Here is a 21623-nt window from a genome sequence, read left to right as displayed (position 1 = left end):
TTATGGTGTTGAGGCATATGAGCTCTTTATATATTTTGGATATTATCAGATAAATTGTTTATGAATACATTCTCCCATATTGTAGGTTGCCTTTTTGTTCTGCTGATGGTGTCCTTTGCTGTACAGCTTTTTTGTTTGATATAGTCCCATATTTGTTCATGTTTTATTTTGTTTCCCTTGCCCAAGGAGATGTGTCCAGGAAAAAAATGCTTGTGCTTATGTTCAAGAGATTTCTGCCTATGTTTTCTTCTAAAAGTTTTATGGTTTCATGTCTTACCTTTAGGTCTTTGATCCATTTTGAGTTTAGTTTTGTGTACGGAGCTAGACAGTAATATAGTTTCATTCTCTTGCATATAACTGTCCAGATTTTCCAACCCCAGTTATTGAAGAGACTGTCTTTTCCAAATTGTATATTCATGGTGGCTTTATCATATATTAATTGACCATATGTGGATGGGTTTATTTCTGGGCTCTCTATTCTGTTCCATTGATTTATGGGTCTGTTCTTGTGCCACACCAAATTGTTTTGATTACTGTGGCTTTGTAGTTGAGCTTGAAGTTAGGGAGCATAATATTCCCAGTTTTACTCTTCTTTATCAGGATTGCTTTGGCTATTCAGGGTCCTTTGAGGCTCCATATGAATTTTAGGATTATTTGCTCCAGTTCATTGAAAAATGCCACTGGTATTTTGATAGGGATTGCATTGAATCTGTAAACTGCTTTGGGGAGGATGGCCATTTTGACAATATTAATTCTTCCTATCCATGAGCATGGGGTAGATTTCTGTTTATTTTTGTCTTCTTTAACTTCTCTCATGAGAGTCTTATAGTTTTCAGAGTAGAGGTCTTTCATCACCTGGTTAGGTTTATTCCTAGGAATGTCATTCTTTTAGATGTGATTGTAAATGGAATCATTTTCCTGATTTCCCTTTCTGCTATTAGTATATAGGAATGCAACAGATTTCTGTGTATTAATTTTGTTTCCTGCAACTTTGCTGAATCAAGTTATTAGTTTTAATAGGTTTTTGGTGGAGTTTTTTGGGTTTTCTATAGATAATATCATGTCCTCTGCATATAGTGACAGTTTAACTTCTATACCGATTTGGATGCCTTTTATCTCTTCATCTTGTCTGACTGCCATGACTAGGACCTCCAGTACTACATTGAATAAAAGTGGTGAGAGTGGATGTCTTTGTCTTATTCCTGATGTTAGAGGAAAAGCTTTTAGCTTTTCCCCCATTGAGTAGGTTAGCTACAGGTTTGTCATACATGGCATTCATTATGTTGCAGTATGTACCCTCTATGTTCATTTTGTGGAGAGTTTTTATCATGAATGGATGTTGAATTTTATAAAATGCTTTTTCAGCATCTATTGAGATAATCGTGTGGTTTTTAATCCTTTTTGTCAATGTGGTGTATCACACTGATTGATTTACAAATATTGTATTTTGGTCTTGATGGATGATCCTTTTGATGTATTTTTGAATTCAGTTTGCTAATATTTTATTAAGGATTTTTGCATCTATGTTTATCAGAGATATTGCTCTAAAATTTTCTTTTTTTGCAGCATCTTTGTCTGGTTTTGATATTAGAGTAATGCCAACCTCATAGAAAGCGTTTGGAAGAATTGCCTTCTCTTCTACTTTATGGAATATTTTAAGAAGGATGGGTATTAGCTCTTCCTTAAATGTTTGGTAGAATTCAGCTGTGAAGCCATCTGGTACAGACTTCTGTTTCTTGGGAGTTTTCTGATTACCAATTCAACTTCATTACTGGTAATTGGTCTGTTCAGATTTTGTGCTTCTTCCTGACTCAGTCTTGGAAGGTTGTACTTTTCTAGGAATTTGTCCATTTCTTCTAGGTTATCCAATTTATTGGCATATAATTTTTCATAGAAATCTCTAATAATTCTTTGTGTTTCTGTGGTGTTGGTTGTAACTATTCTTTCTTCTTTTCTGATTTTCCTTATTTGTAGCCTTTCTCTTTTTTTCTTGATAAGTCTGGCTAAGGGTTTGTCTATTTTGTTTATCTACTGGAAGAATCAGCTCTTGGTTTCACTGATTTTTTTTCTATTGTTTTATTCACTTCTATTTTATTTATTTCTCTCTGATCTTTATTATGTCCCTCTTTCTACTAACTTTGGGTTTCATTTGTTCATCTTTTTAAAATTTCCTTAGTTGTGAGTTTAGACTATTTATTTGGGATTGTTCTTGTTCCTTGAGGTAGGCCTGTATTGCCATGCCTCTTCAAATTGCTATTGCAGTTGTAGTCCACAGATTTGAGGCCACTCTTTTTTTGTTTCCATGTATTGCTTGATTTCTGTTTTGACTTGTTCATTGATCCATTGAAAATTTAGAAGCATGTTGTTTAGCCTCCATGTGTTTGAGGGCTTTTTTGTTTCTTTGTGTAATTTATTTCTAGTTTCATACCATTGTGGTCTAAGAAGTTTCTTGATATGATTTCAATCTTTCTGAATTTATTAAGGCTCTTTTTGTGGCCTAGTATGTGATCTATTCTAGAGACATTCCATGTACACTTGAGAAAAATGTCTATTCTTCTGCTTTTGGGTGGAATGTTCTGTAGATATCTGTTAAGTTCATCTGATCTAATATGTTGTTCAGTGCCTTTGTTTAATTTATTTTTTGTCCAATTGATCTGTCTATTGATGTAAGTGGTGTATTAAAGTCTCCTAATATGAATGAGTTGCAATCTATTTTCCCCTTTAGTTCTTTCAGTATTGTTTTACATGTTTAGGTGCTCCTATTTTGGGTGCATAGATATTTATAATCATTTTATCCTCTTGTTGGACTGATCCCTTTATCCTTATGCAGTGTTCTTCTTTGTCCTTTGTTACTTTCTTTGTTTTTAAGTCTATTTGTCTGATATGAGTACTGCTACTCCTGCTTTTTTCTCCCTATTAGTTTCATGAAACATCTTTTTCTATCCCTTCACTTTCAGTCTGTGTATGTCTTTGGGCCTGAAATGAGTCTCTTATAGGCAGCATATAGATGGGTCTTATTTCTTTATCCATTCTGTCATCCAATCTCTTAATCAGTGCATTCAGTCCATTTACAGTTAAGGTAATTATTGATAGGTTTATACTTGTTGCTATTTTATTAATTTTTTTTTTTTGGTTATTTTTGTAATTCCTTTCTCTTCCCTTCTTCCTCTCTTATATTCTTGTCTTGTTATTTGATGGTTTTCTTTAGTGTTGTGATTGGATTTCGTGTGTGTGTGTGTGTGTGTGTGTGTGTATCTATTATAGGCTTTAGGTTTGCAGTTACTGAAGGGCCCCCACCCATAAGATGGCGAAATTCCTGCTTCTCTTCCGGGTCCTCGGTTCCCGCTGGCGCCACCTGAAGCCCAATCACCCCTCGCCCCCCTCCCAATCCCAGCACCTAACCAATAGCCACCAGCCCCGTAGAATTGACACCACAATCACCCCATGCCCCTTCCTATATAACCCAGCACCTTTCCCTAATAAAGCGGAATTCTCCGGTGAATTGCTGCTGTGTGTCGCTCCCTTCCTTTCAGTTACCATAAGGTTCGTGGATATTTTCCTAACAATATAACAGTCTATATTAAGTTGATGATCACTCTATTTCAAACACAATCTCAAAGTACTTTTTTCTTCTTCTTCTTCCTCCCTAACACTTTATGTATTAGATGTCGTAATCTGCATTTTTGTGTATCTCTTCACTGATTTTGTATAATGTTGGTTTTACTACTTTTGTTTCAATTTTATACTTGCTTGGTAGGTAATTGGTCTACTACATTTATTGTGGGTTTCTTTTCCCTGGTGAAAGCTATTTAGTCTTAAGAACATTACCATCTACAGAAGTCCCTTTAACATATCCTCTAATAATGGTTTAGTGGTTGTGACTCCTTCAGACTTAATTTATCAGGAAAATGTTTAATCTCTCCTTCAAATTTGAATGATAATCTTGCTGGGTAGAAGATTCTTGGTTGAAGGTCCTTCTGTTTTAGCACATTAAATACATCATGCCACTCCCTTCTGGCCTGTAAAGTTTCTGCTGAGAAGTCTGCTCATAGCCTGATGGGGTTTCCCTTATAAGTAATCGTTATCCTCTCTCTGGCTGCATTCAATAATACCTTATCCTTAATCTTTGTTATTTTAATTATTATATATCTTGGTGTTGTCTTCCTTGGGTTTCCTTTGTTAGGGGCTCTCTGTGCTTCCAGGACCTGGGTGTCTATTTCCTGCCCTAGATTGGGGAAGTTTTCAGCAATTATTTCTTCAAAGAGACTTTCTACCCCTTTGTCTCTTTCTTCTCCTTCTGGTACCCTTATTATGCAAGTATTGTTTCACTCAGAGTTGTCACACAGCTCTCTTAGCCTCCCTCATTTCTAAAGATCCTTTTTCCCCCTCTGTCCTTCAGCTTCATTGTGTTCCTGTTCTCTAATTTCCACATCATTGTCTCCTCTACTTGCAGCAAGCTGTTATTCATCCCTTCTGTTGTATATTTCATTTCAGTTACTATATTCTTCAGCTCTGAATGGCTCTTTTGTAAAGTCATTTACAGTCAAAGTCATTCCTGAGATGTCAATCTATCTCTTTGTCAAAAGTCATTCCTGAGATGTCAATACTTTTGTGCAGATCAGTGAGCATATTTATGACTATTACTTCACAATCTTTATGAAGATTGATGACCTCCATTTCATTTAGCCTGCTAATGAGGGTGTCAGACCTCTAAAATGAAGACACCCTCTAAAAGGTGTCTTATCCTGTAGTTCTGTTTGGAAAGTGTTCCTCTGCCTCCTCATTTTGTCCGTTTCTGTGTTTCTTCCTTTGTATTAGAAAGATCCACTATGCTTCCTGGTCTAGAGAATAATGACTTTATGAAGAAGGCATCCTGTGGTGCCCAGAAGCTCAAGACTCTTTACTCCCCATTTCCCGGTTCTCCTTTGTGGTGGAGCCCCACTTGCTTTGGTGGGTAATGGGTGAGGCCACCTTTCTGTGTGTCTGCAGGCAGTGGTCCATCTCAGTCCACTGCAGAGGGAAGTTTGCCTCAGCCATCCCTTTGTGAGCCAAGCAACAGTGCTTCTGCTAAAATAGTTGTGGGCGGGATGCCCTCTGCCTCCCCTGCAGCAATGGTGGCACTGCTGAGATACGAGGTAGGTGGGACAGTCATGTGGCTCTGGGACAGTGTGTAGTATTGGGGCTAGGTGCCAGTGCATTCACAGTCACAGGCAGCAGGGAGCCCCACAGCTGGGCACATGGTCCTGTGGCAGCAGCAGTGGGGCATGCAGGTACACCATGGCACAGCAGCAACATGGTATAAGGATGTACAGCAGCAACAGGGTATGAGAATGCATGGTACTGGCTGGACCATCTGCAAGGAGGAAGGAGTACCCAGAGCTGGCTCCTGTAGGAGCCTCCCCAGTTGGGCTGAGATAGGGCCGAGAAAGCTGTGAAAGCCTCTCTCTGCCTGCCAGGCAGCAAAGTCTGATACTGCTGGGCCCAGCATGCCAGGGGGAAGCAGGGGCTGTGCAGGTGGGCAGATGCACAGGGAAGCACCTTGGGGCTGAGCCACCAAGAAGGTAGATGGAACATTTGGGGCTCTCATAAGCACCTGGACTATTGGAATGAGAGAGAGCTGGGGAAGTATCATCTCCCTTCTCAGCCTGCAGATAGCATTCCCTCCAACCCTCACCCTTCTGGCACCCTTTCTGATTCCGGTAAATTTTTCAAACTACTGCTTCTGTTTTGGATCTCAGAGGAGCTGACAGAGCATGCCTGTCCTCCAGAAGCAGCAGGAGTCTCAGCCCCCCAGAGTGCTCCAGCTCTCTCTGGTGTCCAGCCCCTTAATCACCAAAGCCCAATGCAATGTGAACTCGTGTTCCCAGAGCAGATCTGCAGGGCCAGGAGTTCAGAGTTCCTGAGCACTTATCTCCTCCCCACTCTGTTCTTCTTCCTCCCGCTTGTGGGCTGGGATGGGGAGGAGCTGAGGTCCTGATCAATTGTAGCTCTGCCACTTTACCCTTTGCTGTGTGGTCTTCTCTTCTTCCCCAGGTGTAGGTGGTCTGTTCTGCAGTCTTCAGGTCATTTTCAGGGTTAGTTGTATTTGCTGTAGTTGTTTGGTGTGTGTGTGTGTGTGTGTGGGAAGAGGTTTCCTCCTTGCCTTCCTATTCCACCATCTTTTTCTCCATCTCGGGTACATCATAATTCAACTTGTTACGTCTCTTGCTGAACATTGAGATTGTTCCTATTATAGTTGTTGTTGGCGTAAGCAATGCTGCAGTAAACATCTTGGCATACATTTACCATAATATCAAAGTATAATTGTTAGGCAGATGTTATGTGCATTTATAAATTTGATTGGTAGTGTCAGATCATCTTCACAAAGTTCATATTAAGACATACTTTCAGCAAGTATATGAAAATGCACCTTCTTTCTTCACTCTCTCACCTATATTGATTTTGAAACTTGAAAGTTGCCTGAGAAGCAGAAAGTATTCCTTTTATGCATAATTTGCATTAGCTTAATTTTGAGAATGAATGTTTTCATATGTAAATATGAATTTGTATTTCTTTTACTATGAACTGTCTAGTTTAGTTTGGTAGAGGCAAATGAAGCCATGTTTTCTATTATGGCTCCAGGGTTTAGAGTGTGTTCAGGAAGGCTTCTCTACTTTCACGTAACACACAAGAAAATTTTCCTAAATTTTCTTTTAGTCTCTCATATATCTTTAAATGTTGAAATCCTTAATCCATCCAGGTTTAGGGAGATGGGGAGAGGGATGATATATCCTGAGAGGACTGTAACTTAATTTTTTCCAAATGTCACCATACAAATTCCTGAACAATCTATACCTTCTTCACTGATTTGAATTACAAAATGAATTATATACTAAATTCCCACAGGGACTAGGTCTTTGCCTATCCTGTTCTATTCATTTGAATATCTCTTCTCACCTAATACCACAACATTTAAGTTACTATTCTTTTAGAGCTCGTTTTTCTCTGATAAGGCTGGTCCCCACCTCATAAGTCTTTTTAGTTTTTACTTTTTCAATACCTTCAGAGCTATTTCAGCACATTTAATCCTCCAGATGAACTTAAAGTTAATTTGAGAGAAACGATATTTTTATAAAATCAAGTCTTTCTGATTCTAAGTCCAGTGCTCAAAATGTCACAGGAAATCATTAGATAATTACTTAGTGAATCTGAGACCAGATCCTGGTGGGCATCTCGGACCAGATTAGTTGTGTAATGAATCAATGGCATAATAACACAATTCTCTCCCTTCTTGTGTAGATCCATGAGAATTCCATGGGTATCAGTAAAACTGGGCCCAGAGAAAAAAATAAACAGTACTTCCATATTCTTCAAAAAATTTTTAATAGAAAAATTAATCATCCACATCCCATCTACAGTGAGAACAGAGCTCCAGCCACAATCAATACTGCTGCTCCTGTGTGCTGGAGGCTGCGTGTCTTGGGTGCAGGAATCCTGGCTCCAGGCCATAACCAATACAGGAATAAGTGCCATTTAATTCCACCCAGCTGTTCCTGGGGCCCTCTATGGGTGGGTCTGCCTATGGGTGTTTCATTCGATTCACAGGAAAAAAATGTGCCCTTCAATTGCTTGGCACAGAGCCAGATTTTCTAGGGCTTTCTGAACACATCACTGTGGGGAATAAACTTTGAAGGCTGTTCGCGTAATGGAGCCACCAGCCCGAGGTGCTGCGGGGTTGCTCTGCTGGTGTGCCGCACTGCTCCGCACGTACACTTCATTTCAGAGTGAAAACTCCGTGCTTTGTGTTCAGTGTAAGATCTTTCTAACATATGAGGTTAAGAGGAAATCTTTGCCTATTTCCATTAATGGGGCAGTGGAAATGATTAAATAGAAATTATATTTCATATAGAATTAAAGGTGACAGCAGTCTATGTAAATTAGTGTAAAAGAAGAAAATGTAAGGCTCTTAATCCAAAAATACAGACAATCTTTTGCTTGACAATAGACTACCAAATTAATTGTTGTAATTGTGTGTTTAGGTACACAAAAGCAGCTTCGGGTGCTGCAAAGCATAGTTATTTCCCATTTCACATGATATAACTCTGGTGTTATAGTTCAAAATTTTCCTTCTTCCCTTGAGAAACAAATAAATGCAAAGGACTATGTGTGGTTTGCTCTTTGTTGTTGTTCTGTTTTGTTTCAATACTTCCCAAGACTATGTTAGAGAGTTTAGAAATTGTGCACCATGTTCCAGGTTATACCAAGAGAGGCTAGTGTGTCCAAGGCCATGTGGCACGGTTGGGTTGGGAGGGTTGTTGGAGCTGAAACAGGGCTAAATGGGCCTGGGGCAGCCCCAAACCAAAGGATCCCTGTGTTTTTGCCTCTGGTAGGCAGAAGCTATATGGGGAATAAAGGAAAGAACAAGAATCTTTATTGAGAATCCACTTGAGACAACGTACATGTCTGATGTAGTTAATTCCTGCCATACCCTGATGTGAGAAATAAGTCTTAGTGTTTAAATTAGATGTATGCATTTTAACCCATTCATCAAACTCTTTTAACAGTTCTGTTATGGAAAATCTTTAGGCTGGCCAACTCACATTTTAGTAAAAGAAACATTTATTGAACACCTACCTTATTTTAGACCTGTATTAAGACTGCCTTTGACAATTTCTAACCCACCAGGTGAACTTTTCAATATTTCAAATCCCTGTTAATTTACATAATGGATTTTTAAAAATATTCAATTAAAAAATGCATTGCATAATTTCTAACACTTAGAGAAATAAAAGTTGTGAATTTCTCCAAAGGAGAAGTTTTAAATACAGAAAAGAATTTCTTCTAGATCTAGATGCTCTGAAAGAATGTTAGAGCCCTCAAGCCCTACAGGGCAATACCTCACAGGAAGGGGCCTTCCTTCCTGGGTACATATTTCAAATAGCAAACTGGCTTGAATATAGTTAACTGTTGTTCGTCATCTATTCAGTCTCATTCTCTGTGCTTTTCTACAGCAGAGGCTGGGAAACTGAAATCTGCATTTTCCAGACTCTTGATGCCAGAGCTCTGGATGCCACCTAGGCTTTAACAATTGGATGCACTTCCCTTTGATTCAGAGAATGGGAGTGAAGCTCAGAACATACTCCTATCACTGTTTCTACTGGCAAACAAGGCCTTACATGTCAGGAGGCTGATAGTGGCTGGATTAAGACTTCTAATTTCTAGTCTCCAGTTTTAAGGGGGTGGAGAGGCGGTTGTATTCACTATAGCAGTGGCTTCCTGGCCCCTAGATTCCCACTATTTTCTTAAATCTTCATCACCCCTAGTGATGAAGTACTAACAAGAAGGAAGTAAATGATATTTTAGTATGTTTACATAAGTCACTTCCTTATAAGCAGTTTGGTTGGTTCTAGAAAATTAGACAATAACAATTTGGTTCTAGAATAATTAGAAGGTGAAACAATAATAGCTTATCTTTATTGTATATTTATAGTCATTGCTCCATTCAATCCTTATAGAAACTCCGTTTAACAGAGGAGAAACCCAAGGTATAGACAAGAAACTTATGTGTGACAATATTGTATTAGACAGAATGCCCTCCCCGCCCCACAAAGATGTCCACATCTGGATCCCTAGAACCTGTAAATATGTTACCTTACATGGCAAAGGGGCTTTGTAGATGTGATTAATTTAAGGATAATGAGACGGGGAGATTATCCTGAATTATTTAGATGGATCCAATGTAATCACAACAGTCTTGATAAGAGACAGGCAGGAAAGCCAAAGGAGGAGAAGGGAAGGTGACCACCAAACTGAGGCGCAAGAGGGACAGACCTGAAGATGTCGCACTGCTGGCTCTGAAGGTGGAGAAGGGACCCGTGAGCCAGGCATGCAGATGACCTCCACGAGCTGGAAAAATAAGGAAATGTACTCTGCCCTAAAGCATTCAAATGGGATGTAGCCCTGCTGAGTCATTTTAGACATCCAACCTCTAGAACTATAAGAGAACAAATAGTGTTTTTTTAAGCCACTGCATTTGTGGTAATTTGTTACAGTAGCCTTAGGAAACTAATGCAAACATTTAACAAATATTTATTGAGATCCTACCACGTGGTGCTGGGAGACATAGCTGCAACAATGCTAAGAGCCTGTACTAATATTCCAGCTTGCATTCCTGCCTGGAATTAAGCAGAAGCAAGACCCAGGCCCAAGCCCATCCATCTTATAAACCAGTGCTCTTGACACTGTTAACCCCACCATGCCAAGCCCAAGGCAGATGCCCAAGCCTGTGCCCCTTTTTTCCTAATGAAGACATCTAATGAATCTTATTCCTAACTGGCTGTCAATCAATTAACACAAAATATCTCTCCTCATTTCTCAGGGACCCGGAAGATTCTCTTCCTTCTGATAGCCATTGTGATTGATATTTTCTGCAGAGATTTTTTTCCCCTGAGTACATTTCTAGACCTTTGGTTCTCAAGTCTTTTCCTGCATATGGGATACTTGTTAAAACACCCAACTTCTACAGTTCTAATTCCATAGGTCTTTCCTACCCCAGGTGATTCTGAGACCTGCACCCCAGGGATCTCTTCTAAGAAATACTCTTTTTTTTTTTTTTTTTTTTTATATTGAAGGGTAGTTGACAACAGTATTGCATTACATTAGTTTCAGGTGTACAACACAGTGATTCAACATTTATATACATGATAATTCTAGGTACCAGGTATCACCATACCAAGTTGTTACAATATTTTGACTATATTCCTTATGCTATACATTACATCCCGGTTACTTATTTATTTTACAATTGGAAGTGTGTTTAAATATATATATATATATATATATATATATATATATATATATATTGTGAGGGCATCTCTCATATTTATTGATCAAATAGTTGTTAACCACAATAAATTTCTGTATAGGGGGGTCAATACTCAATGTACAATCATTAATCCACCCCAAGCCTAATTTTCGTCAGTCTCCAATCTTCTGATGCATAACGAACAAATTCTTACATGGAGAACAAATTCTTACATAGTGAATAAGTTACATGGTGAACAGTGCAAGGGCAGTCATCACAGAAGCTTTCGGTTTTGTTCATGCATTATGAACTATACACAGTCAGTTCAAGTATGACTATTCATTTGATTTTTAAACTTGATTTATATGTGGATACCACATTTCTCTATTATTATTATTTTTAATAAAATGCTGAAGTGGTAGGTAGATACGAGATAAAGGTAGAAAACAGAGTTTAGTGTTGTAAAGAAATACTCTTTTATATAAAATTATAGAAGAGCCTTGCTTTCTGAGTCCTGAAGGCAGTGCTTCCAATGTTCCCATTGCCTGAGTTCTTCTAGTGGGGTTTGTAGCAGACATTCTTTGCCTGACTACATGTGGCAATAGAAAGTAACTGAATCCCACAGTGACTAATAATATGGGTTGTATTGTTTTATGTTTTCTTTCTGGTATAGGAATGCTGCTAGAGTTCTCTCTCTTTTTAATATTATTATAATATTAATAATATTCAATAGTACTACTGATTCCATTGCTTTTTTCAAATAATGTTGAAATACTGCAGTTGAGCATTCTCAGACATATTCCAGTAGGACTAGATTTTTTAATGTAATCTAAATTTGGCTATTGATTGTTTCACTGAAATTGCCGTTTCTTGGTTTGTGCTTTAAAAATCCCCTCTAAGTGATAGCTCAGAGCCAACTTTACTTCACGGAAAACAGCAGATTAGATTGGCTTCCTTTAACTATTTGTGATACTGCATTGAACCAGAGAATTTCGCTGTTGCAAAGAGCACCCTAGAAATGATCCAACCCAGCCCCATCATTTTGCAGTGAGATAAATGAGATTTAAAAGGGGAAGTGACTTGCTTGAATGAGGTTATGCAAATAGTCAAGAGACAGAAATGAGACTAGCAACCAATTTTCTGTCCCCTGGTCTTTTTAGAAACTCAGTATCACTATAACTTTATTTGTAAGTATTTTCATGGCACTTTCATTGCATCCAGTGTGAGTAAATTTTTATAGTGGATAATCATATTTTTGTTTTTTGTTATTTTTTCTATTTTCCCCTTTGAATGACTAAATTCAAGGTCTCTTCCCTACTGACACCAACTTTTTTTCTCCAGGTAGTTATTATTTAAAGTAGGATCACTAAGGACTTAGGAAATTCTGTGTGGATCTCTACATATGTGAGCCTTATCCCAATACCCTCCCATTCAAACAAAAAAAAAACCCAATGTTTGGAGGGTCTGAGTGAGGCCTGGAGCATTCATCTCATGTGTTTTCATGTACTGTTGAGCACATCATATCCAGCCCTAACCCCAAATCCTCCCTGCCTTAGCCACCATAAAATGGTTTCATACAGTTTACTAAAGTGAAGTTCTTTGAACAGTTGTTAGGGCAGGAAATTCAACACCCCAGAACAGTGACAATAGAGGTGGTGCTATAACAGCTGGAGGAATTGCACTGGTGGCCACAAGTGGACATGGTATGGGTCCAACTCTCAAGTTACCATTGCTCTAATTTGGATCCAGGAGCAAAGGCCTAAACATAGTGAACTCCCAAGCCAGTGTGGAAATGGGAGGCTCCCATTTCACAGTCTAATTAGTACAACCAAGGGACCCCTGCAGTCTCCCTATTTGTTAAATTATTCTGGCCTGAATCTTTCCTCTGCCAGTGAAGAATCCAGGGGAGAGCACTGCTGGTGAGCAGGGCACTGGATTACGTGAATTCAGCATTGGTATCCAAAGCTCAGAGGGAGTTGGTAGAGAAAGGAGAAGGGAGGCAAGGAGGGTGCAGGGCACAGTGTGGCTGGTAATGGTCTGACTTCCTCTCTATCCTGATGAAGTCATGTTTCTAAGACAGCCATACAGAACTCCCTGTTTTAGCTCTGAAAGGCAAAGCAGTCATACCCAGAGATTATCTTGACATGAGGCAGAGCAGCAAATAGAAGCGGGGGTGGGGAGCTTCTCACTGTGTCCCTTGGCAGCAGGGCTGACAATAGTCAGAGGTGGAGGTAATGATTTTGTGGGAGAGGCTTAAGATAAGCGTTGTGTGTTTTCACATGTCTTTTACAGGTTTTCAGTTCAGGCATGTGAAAAATTGGGTTGGCCCTTATGTTTATTGTTGCTTTGAATTCTAGCCCATGTAGGACGAAGTGGCCTTGTTTAGTTACACCCCACTGGAAAATTAGCTCAATGTCTTTTTTCTTCCTCCAGAATACAGCTTTTCTTTGTAGAAAAGTGAACAAATCATTCATTCACTTATTTATTCTTTCAACAAATAATTATTTTATGTGCTGTCACTTGCTGGGTGCTTTAGGATATGGCAGAGGTTATAGCCACCTTCATACAACTTAAGGTCTTGTGAGGGAAGCATACAGCCAAATCAGTCATGACAGTAAAGACTGTTAAGTGTTACAAAAAGGGAGAAGGTAATGCGATGAGTAGCCAAGACACCAATTTTGTCTACTTCTCACTCATAAAATCAGGATGTTTAAAAGAATGTTTACCTCTGGGGCTGGCATGCAGACCAGATGAGATGATGTGGTTAAAATGCTCTGTAATATGTAATGCCTCTTAGTTGTACTTTCTAGTCAAATCCTGTGTTGAAATAATTAAAATGCTGCAGAGAAAGATTTCCAAGAACACCCCTCTTACAATGAGAACCTGGGCTCTGGTTCCAGAAGACAGAAGAGGCTGGCCAGGCATCATCCACCATGGGCAGGACAGAGCTCTGTACTGGTCTCCGTGACTGAGTTCCTCCCCATGGAAGCCCTGCCCTGCTAGGTGTCCCTGTCCAGCCTGACTTCATGGCCCAGGCAGGAGCCAGCCAAATGCAAGGCACAGAATGGTGACGTCCATGAGGTCTCAGCTCGCCAGGAGCCCAGCTGGCCCTCGTCGACTCTCCTGGCTGCCTACCCTCACTCAGCACTTCACAGTTGTAGTCATGTATTTGTGGGATCATTGTGATCGATCTGTCTCTGTCTCCCCTGGTGGACAGTGTGCTCCACCGGGATAGAGCCCAGGGCTGTTTTGCTCACCTCTGTCTGCTCGCCCTAGCCCAGGACTGTTAGTAGTGCTGCTCAGCTAATATTGCCTGAATGAGTGACAGAATGCATGTTACTTACTTTGACTTAAACCCTTTGGAAAGTATCACTCTCTAGCTGAACAATAGTTTCCACTTGACATTTCTTAGTAATGAACTTCCTACAAGATTGTTCCTTGGAGACACTAAAAGCAGGCTGGGGTAATCACCGGAAGAGAAAGCTCAGGTTGAAAGAGGTCGAGACAATCACCCAGGGACCCTTTCAAGTGCTTAGAGCAGGAAATTCCAGAAAGTCTCATGGCTCACCTCCTGTGAAGCCCACCTTAACAGCTGGGGAATGTTTTCAAAAATGAGGGAGACACATCCTTTTGAAAACTAGGCATTTGCTGCTCTGTGGTGTCTGGAGCGGAAGCTGGGCTCAGTGCCCTTAGGTGAGGAGGTTCCCCCCTCAGGGGATCTTGCCAGAGTCTCCAGTATGTCCTACAAGGAAATAGTACATCCTGACCCTCAGCTTCTGGTATCTGTTTCTATGCCCTGGTTGTGTTCAGTTGTCTTAATGGGAAGGGGGAAATGAGAATCTGTTCTGAGTATGTGTGTTTTTATGCTGGTGCTTACTGACTTCCATGGAGGCTGTAAATTCTAAAATCCAAACATAAGAAGCCTCTGTCAGGAGGCAGTGACCCACCACTTTGGACTCCACTCAATGTCCACATGAAAAATATCCTTGACAAAGAACTGTCATTGCATAGTAGTGGTAAAAATCACATTCTCTCCATTTTCAACTAAGTATAACTCTTAGTGGCTAAAGCACAATAAGCTTTTTTGACCTTTAAAAAAGCAATTTGAAAATCAGTATTACCTATGATATAGAAAATCAATATTACCTATGACATCAGATATTCTGGACTATTGTCCAATTAGTTGTTTTTATATCATTATCTTAGAATTTTGAGAGTTCCAGCCTTTCCTGTTATGGAATGAAGGGAGAACAGAAGAAATAGGATTTACTGTATACTTCTCTCTCTGTAAGAAACTATACATTCTGTCCCTGGTAAAAGATAATGTCAGAAGAGTCTATAGATAATCTAAAGAGAGAGTGAGTCTAATAAACAAGAGAAAAATATTGGAGGCTTTTGGTTCAGATAAACCTTCTAGGAGTAAATAGAAGGCTAAAGGGGAATCGAGGTTAGCCAAGTGGCTCACAGATGTTTATGCCAAGCTGACAGAATGATGGCAGAATCATTGACAAATAAGTCCTTCGGGAGGCAATTGCCCAATAAGAAGCTGTTACTGAAGAAGTGATAGTGATTTAGGAGGCACAGTGATTTAGAGAAACGGGCACAGAATCAGGAGAAATAAAGTTAAAATTAGAACTGGTTGGGGGAGTTTTAAAGGTAAATGTTGTGCCCATTATGGTTCTTTTCAACCTCCTCTAATAAAAACTAAGATGACTATCATGTCTACAAGAATATCAGAATCAATTCACCTTTCCCCTGAAAGAGACAACGCATTAAACCTCTGCCCTACACATTCTAACTAGGAGACAGACTAGGCCAGGTCCCCTGTTACTCCACTGTAAGCCCCCTGATGTTTTCCTTCATAGCACTGAATAGGAGCTATCATTTGAAATTTACATACATGGTTACTTGATGAAGGTCACTCTCCCCCATTCAACTATGAGTTCCCCAATGGCAAAGAGTCTGTCTTCTTTTTTGCTAACCATTAGTTCCTGGTATCTAGCATATTGCCTGACACACAGGAGACTCTCATTTATTACCTAAATAAATAAAGGGATATACCTTAATTATCCTTCCCTTTCTTCTTGTCATGTTCCTTTCCTACTTGGTTTTTTCTGGTTTTCCTCTATTTCATTTTATTTTCATTTCATTTCTAGCTCAAATCCAAAATTCATCTCAACTCTTCCATACACTGGGTTCTTTTGGTCAGCTATAAAAAAGCTAGAGGTAGCTTCCTTTGTCTCCAAACTACTCATGTGTCTATCCCAGAAAACAAGATAGGAAACCTTAGAGATCCCTAGACCAACAATCTGGAAAGGGTGGTACAGTGTGGTGGTTAAGAGTACAGACATTGGAGCAGACTGCTTGGATTAGCTAACTTATTAAATGGGTATTCATATGTGAGTTGCTTAAACTTTCCCAATTTTAGTTTCCTCAACAGAAAAATGATGATAATAATGAAATCCACTACCTCAAAGGGTGTTATAAGGACAAAATGACTTAATATCAGTAAGGCACTAAAGACAGTGTCTGGTACATGGAGGGCACTATAAAGTATCAGCTATTATTTTGTCAGTGACCACAACACCTAAGTGTGGACTTGGCTACACATTTTTGCAAGTGGTCCACAGTTGCTCCCCCCACCCCCAGTGGAAAAAGGGACTCAACTTTAGGTTCCTGTGCCCTGTTGCCTGTCATTGTTCATTGCAGTCTCCTTCCCCAGCTACCCAGGCTGCAGGAATGTCTGCTCTGGATTAGGGGGATGGATGGTAGTCGTGGAAGTGTTAGTAGAGGGGGAGAGAACCCAGTCAAAAATCAGAGCTCAATGGCCAGTTGTTATTCCAGGGCAGAGATTTCTTTGTCTCCATTCTTGGACTTCAGACAACCGTGGCCTAAGCCATTGCCCTGAATCTCCAGGGAGTCAGTCTGTGCCTAGAAACCCAACAGCATCCAAGAGCTCTCCCTGTTACAGGCGCCTGTCCAAAACACCAGTGGGATCCCAGAGGTTGAATTTCTGTGTCACTGGAAAAAAAGGACTACGTTATAACTTTATTTCAAGTATCCACCTCTTTCTCTCTAAATCAGGAGGGATGAGGTTTCGACGACATTGTAGCTCAGCAGGCAGAGGTGGTGAGGCCTAGGCAGGGCACAGAGGTGAGAAGCTGGCCCAGGGCAGCTCAGGGGCCAGGGTCACTGCTCCCACCAGCCACTGCCTGAAAGAGGGCCTTTCCAAGAGAAAGAGGAAAGAGTGGATACACTGTCAACATTTCTGTACTTTGCTCTCCAGACACCCAGAGAAATCAGGATGACGGGCAGAGTTCCCTACTGGGGGGAAACAGCTCTCTGCCAGCCAGATCAAGGGGCGGGAGTGGGAGGAAGGTCGAGGAGTCATCACAGAGGTGCTTCTATTTGCCCAGGTTGTGAGGAGTAGGACAGAAGCGGCACTCTCCAGACGGATGGCCCCTGAGGGTAAGCACTGGACCAATGGGTGGGACCGGCTATTACACGTGCCTCACAGCAGCTTTCTGAGGCTCCAGGACCGCAGAGATAGAAACTGATTGGTCAGGGCCCCCAGTGGGTGCTTAGAAACCAGAAACGGGAAGTGCTGAGATAGCCTGTGTGCAGAACTGTACCCAGACAAGACAACTCAGGAGGGTTTGACAGACTGGCCACGTTTGGGGTGAGGGCTGCCGCCAAGGCTGCTGGGCCTGGAGGCAGGTCACCTGAAGCTGTGTGTCTGGGCACAGCAGCCCCGGAGCAGGGAAGTCCTGGGGGTCATTCCTGTATGTGCCACATGGGATCAAACTTTGAGACAATTACAGGACCTGCTTTTATACAACTGAGCCACAAGGCAGGAACTCCGTTTCCTTAAGGCCTCTGCAATATTTCTGCATTTGTGGGAAATGAGGAAGAGGAACAGGTTTGTCACCACTTTCCTCCCCACCAGGTTTCTCTTCTCAGGGCCCAATTTCAAAACTCTTAAATAATCCTCACCTCTGAAGTTAGCCTGTTTTTTAATTTCTTACAGATCATCTAGGCCAAACACTCTCATTTTATAATGTATTACATTGACATAGCATTTTCCAGTTTTTCAAAATACTTTTAGATACATTATCTCATATTTACTCCTCAAAATGGTTAAGTTTCTATTGAGACAATCTTTTTTGCTGACAGAGTATCTAATGGAGAATGCAGGGTATCTAATTTGGAAATGTTTTCTTAATAGTTATACCTATTCAGAGGAAGGAGAAATAGTTAAAACATTGGAAATTTTAACATTGAATTTGTTTCTCCAAAGTTGCAAACTAATTAGGACTCCAAAGCAAAAAACTCTTGGGGAGAGACACTTGCCCTTTATCTAATGGAAAAATTCATTTATTTTCAGAAGAGAAACTTTGATTTCCATGGGACCTCTGGGTGCCACTAATACTACTCTAGTCCTATTCTTAATATTCCAATACTACTTGTTGTCAATAGTCAATACTACTCTTAATGCTATTGTTAAAGTTACTAGTAATCATTATGCAAATACTCTAAAGCCACTCTTATTTATTTCAACAACCATGTGCATTTAGGGCTTCTAGATCATCTAGGCCAAACACTCTCATTTTATAATGTATTACATTGACATAGCATTTTCCAGTTTTTCAAAATGCTTTTAGATACATTATTGCATATTTACTCCTCAAAATGGTCTTCTGGGACAGACAAAACAAGCATTATCATTTTTGATGTTGTTTTTAACTAGCTTGTTTCTTGAAAAATACATTCATGCACTTGGTAACAAATTTAAGGGCATAAACTGAAGGTCAAGTCTCTCTTAGCCCTCCCCTGCCCTAAAGTCTCCTCCTAAGATATAATTGCTGTTAGAGTTTCTACATGTCCCTTCAGAAATTATTATGCACACATTCTATCTCTATGTGCCCTTAGAAAGGAACTCACACATGTGGGAGCAGGCTCTTCCCTGGCTTGTGTCTTGCTTTTTCAATTAGCTGTGTATCCTGGAGAGCTTCAATAAAAACATACAGAGCTCTGCCTCATTCTTTGATAGTCTGTGTAACTGGTCACCTAGTGATAGATACATATAGGTTATGTCCAGGCTTTTCTATTACAAACAATGCTACAATGAACGATTTTAGCAAAAATTGATATAGTGCTTAGTAGGTGTTTCTCAGGTACATGAAGTCAGCTAATCCTCACAGTTATCCTATATGACACAGAAACTACCATTAGTCCACTGTGCACACGAGGAAAAAGTCAGGGAGATGTCAGGTGGTTTGCTGAAGCCACGCAGCTAGTGGCTGAGCATGGATTTGAACCCAGACAGTCTGGGTGCAGGACCCAAGCTCTTAACCAACCACGTTGTACTGCCTCTCTGTGTTTTTCCTGTGCACTTAGATCTGAAAGGCCAGGGATCTCTTGACAGCCCAAGACACTGAGATCAGAGGCGCTCATGCCCACTGTTGCAAAGCTGAGCGGTGACAGAGTAGGGCAGGAAACCAGCCCCTTGTTCATCCCCTACTCTTGGCAACATTCCAATGCCTTCAGAATGTTCTCTTTCAGTCCCTGAGACAGTCTGGGCCCTTTCGCCATGAATGGAGAGTCTGCGTTGGGCAGCGGTTTGGGAAAGTCTTTGAGAGACAGGGGGCAAGGAATGAGCATATGTCTTAGGGTGTTTCTAACACTCAGATCCTGTGCTAGTAGACACTGTAGTTTAAGCAAATGTTACCACAGAATAACTTCAGTGCAAAAACATACTTTCTGAGTTGCAAGTTTACAGATAAATTACAAATCTTCCTCAATTTTACCACTCATTTTTGGCTATTACCACAATGAAAAATGTATTAAATCATGAAATGTTAAACTAGAATAGCATGCCCAAGTTAATCCTACATGACTACCCCCTCACCACAGAGAAAGTGGCACCGAACCAAATTACCCCCAGTTTGGGAATCGCACAGCTGTGCTCTATAGCTGAACCTTCTTCCCAAATGCTGGGCAACATTCAAGAGTTGTGAGCAAAACTATTTCCAAGCACTCCTTGAATTTATATAGTTCAAGAATGTCCCTCAGATTTTCACACATATGCCCCACACACCCTGTCCTGGCCCCGCCTGACTATGAATGCCTTGGATTAAAAGGCTGACAGTCCCCTCAGGCCCATCCAGCCTAGCCCGCTCCATCCACAGGCCTCATATGCACTAGTGCTTTACTGTTTTCCAATCACTTTGCCATAAGAAGTTCCTGTAATCCCATGACCCCTCCCACTCCCCCAGTGAAATATTGTGTCTTCACAATTTTTGTATCCCCATCACCTAGAGAGGGCTTGACCCATAGGGCTTGACCCATAGGGGAAGCTCTGAAAATGTTTGTTGAATCCTTCCCTGTTCCTGTGTTGTCTTAAAATTTCTTCCACTATTGTCCCAGCTGTTGCCCAGGAAACCTGAGAACTCTTTCAGCAGCTTGGCAGATGCGATGGAGAACTAGGCTCTCTGCCTTTGCCACTGAAAGAAGAGCCTGAGATAGGCTTCTGGGCTAAATACTTAGGCATATAACTTTTTCTTTCTTCATTCATCAGTTATATGCCTACTATGTGCCAAGGCCAGAGGCTTCTGTGCCCTGCAGCTGAGGGTCTCCTGAGAGGGCATTGATACCCCTGGCATGCAATGTCAGGTGCGCTCCTCCACAATAGCGGCACCCCTGCCGGGCAGCTGTGTACCAGCAGCGGCCTTTGGGTCGATCTTTGGGTAAGCAGAGATGAATGGGAGAGGCAGAGACTTACAGTCCCATGTGAATGACAGAAATAACACAGAACGCATACCATGCCATCACAAATCCTGGTAGGTGCACTGAAGGGACCATGAGAGACTTCTAAAGGGGATGGAGCTTAGACTGGGAGACCAAGGAAGGCATCTCTGAAGAAACAGTATTTAAACTGAGGCCTACAGGATGGAAGGAACCCAGCTATTTGAAGAGTCAGGAGGAAAAGAGGGCCACTTGGGGGAACAGCATGTACGAAATCAGCAATGTAAGAAAGCACTTAGAGCAGCAGACGCCTCCGGTGCCCCGCGTTACATCACCTCAGCCCTCAGGCCCCCTGTTCCAGCCACGCTGTGGTGGGCAGGCACTGGGAGCTCCAGGTCCCCTCCAGCTGGCAGCCGCCCACCTCAAGCACCTCAACATCCTTCCGCTTCCTCGATAGTACCTCAGGTGCAGCCTGCATGCCAGGGGTATCAGTGCCCTCGCAGGAGCTGCGGGGCACAGGAGCCTCCCTGCCTTTAGGCTAACATCTCTGGGAGGCGCTGTGTATAATTCTCAGGAACTACCCTGCTGCCTAGAATAGCAATTTCCAAAAATGTGCTTATTTTGGTTTGTTTCTCTTCTTTCCCCCTCTTCTCATGCCCTCACTCTTTGACTGGATCGCCCTCCAACTTGCTCCCAAGTCATTTCAAGGAAACACAATCCGGGGTATACACATGTTAGAGGAACCGAGAAAAGGTCAGAAAGGGAGTGAGAAAGAAGAGAGTAAAGCAAGATGAGGCTGGAACAGGTGGGTGGGGCAGACTATGCAGCCATCGGGGCCAGAGTGAAAGTGCTGACACGCTCGTGCGGGAGCCTGGTGGGGAGGAGGTGCGCCACACAGGAGGCTCTCACAGTAGTCCAGGTCATTGGAGATGCTGGCTTGTATGGTGATGTGAACAGAGGTGATGAAAAGAGATGGACAGGTTGTAGAATGGTTTGCATCTGCTAATGGGTTGGGTGAGAGAAAGGAAGGGATCAGGGATGATTTGGCTTGAGCAATGTAGGTAACATTTAACTAAGAAGGGATGGAGGGGGAAAG

Source organism: Manis pentadactyla, chromosome 2 (assembly GCF_030020395.1).
Source record: "Manis pentadactyla isolate mManPen7 chromosome 2, mManPen7.hap1, whole genome shotgun sequence".
NCBI lineage: Eukaryota > Metazoa > Chordata > Mammalia > Pholidota > Manidae > Manis > Manis pentadactyla.
The sequence above is the reverse complement of the archived record's forward strand: the minus strand, read 5'-3'. Positions refer to the sequence as shown.